The sequence below is a fragment of the Cariama cristata genome, unplaced genomic scaffold (genome assembly GCF_000690535.1).
Source record: "Cariama cristata isolate BGI_N322 unplaced genomic scaffold, ASM69053v1 scaffold29707, whole genome shotgun sequence".
NCBI classification, from domain to species: Eukaryota; Metazoa; Chordata; class Aves; order Cariamiformes; family Cariamidae; genus Cariama; species Cariama cristata.
Window position 1 is genome coordinate 24847 of NW_009626491.1, and position 1719 is coordinate 26565.

Sequence of the window (1719 nt, forward strand, 5' to 3'; positions counted from 1 at the left end):
AGCAGTGATTGACTTTATAACATAGCAGGACCATGGTAGATAGGCGCCATCATCTGAGTCCCCAACTCCCCTACCCAACAGGCAGGTATCACCCCATATCAAAAAATGAAACTCAGCTCCCACTTACACCACCAGACACAGCCTGGGGACCTCTCCCAAGCTACCACTGTAACATCAGGTTCCCTCAGCTCTTCCAGAAGGTGCTGGTGTGATTAGAGCTTAGGCAGCATTACTAGGGTGCGCACAGACCTACCCTCAGCCAGGCCAGGTGGCAAGCAGAAACTCCTCAGCCATGCATACCTGACAGCTCCAGCTAACAGGGCCCACGGGAGCCAGCAGGCACAGACTTGGTGGAGCCTCAAGTTCCTACATTGCACGGTGCAAGTGTCCTTTTCTGCCTTGTGCTGTGGTGAGTTTTAACAAGCACGTAGCAAAGGCAAACAGTCACAAATGGCCTGTATCGCGAGGGTGACAGTCACCGGAGTCTGATGGGGTTGCTAACAACCAAGTCTCACTTGCTACTGCTATATAGCTTGCCTGCTCTATACATGTGGCCTACAAAACACTCTGAGAAATGCTTCAGGCAAAATGCTTCCTTTAGAGAGCTAGCAGGATGCCTGTCCATATCCTTTTGGACCCACTCTCCTCTTTGTAAACCTTTCAAGCTCACCTTGCTATCTTCAGCTCTCTCTCTGTTGAAGTGCCCTAGCCCTACTAAAAGCACCTCAACATCACCATCCTCAAGCCTGAGTGCCCTAATCTGAGTATGATCCAGCTGATACAACCAGTGCTGTGATGTACATGTGTGAGGATACAACTGAAATGAGATTTCCCTGCCTGGCTGCCCAGGATCTCTGGACAAGGCAGTCCCAGTTCTCCCAGGACTGGTCAGGGTTGCACATCTCATCCTCCCCCATCTCCAGGAAGTGACAGGCACCTGCACATGGCAATTCACCTTCCCAGCCCTGCTCCCCTCTCTCCCCATCCCCATCATCGCTACCTGCACGCCTGTCTGTGGTTGACCTTAGGTGCCTCGGGAGGCACTGACCCTGTTTTTAGCCCTGCACAGGAGATGGGATCCAGGCAGAGTCCATGCTGCGTGCAGAGCCCACAAGCAACCCAGCTGGGGTTGCTCCAGCCTGGAGAAAGGCACCTAATGCCTGAGCACACACTTCCCTCTGATGGCCATGCCCGACACAGCAGCCACTCAAGTCTGCAGCATCTTCACTGGAGATGTGATTTTCTTGTGAATATTGACGTTTCCCATAGTTGCCTCTTACGCTTGTTGGGCACAGACGTCTCTCCCCTGCACTTGGGCGTCAAGCACAGAGCCAGCCTTGCTGCCTTGTTTGGCTGATGCTGATCAACACACACACTGTGAGTGGGAAAGACAACTTGAGTGCTCAGTACATGTTCTGCCTGCAGCATCACACAGTCTCTTTGATGGAAGCCCAAGGATCCATCCCTGGTCCTGAGGCAGCTTTCTCCTATGGTAGGGCACAGCCTCTAACATCCTTCCTTTCCTCAAGTTAAGCATGGCTTTTAGTTACTTCAATTTGGAAGGGAAAGTTTTTAACTACCTAGTTATAGGCAGTTAAGGATTCTGTTCAATTTCTCCCTCACCCCATTGCAGTGTATGGCAAAGCCTTTCTTCAAATAACAGTATCCTTGACAAAAGGAGAGGCAGCAGCCTTCTGTTTTCCTGTACTAATCTTTGTC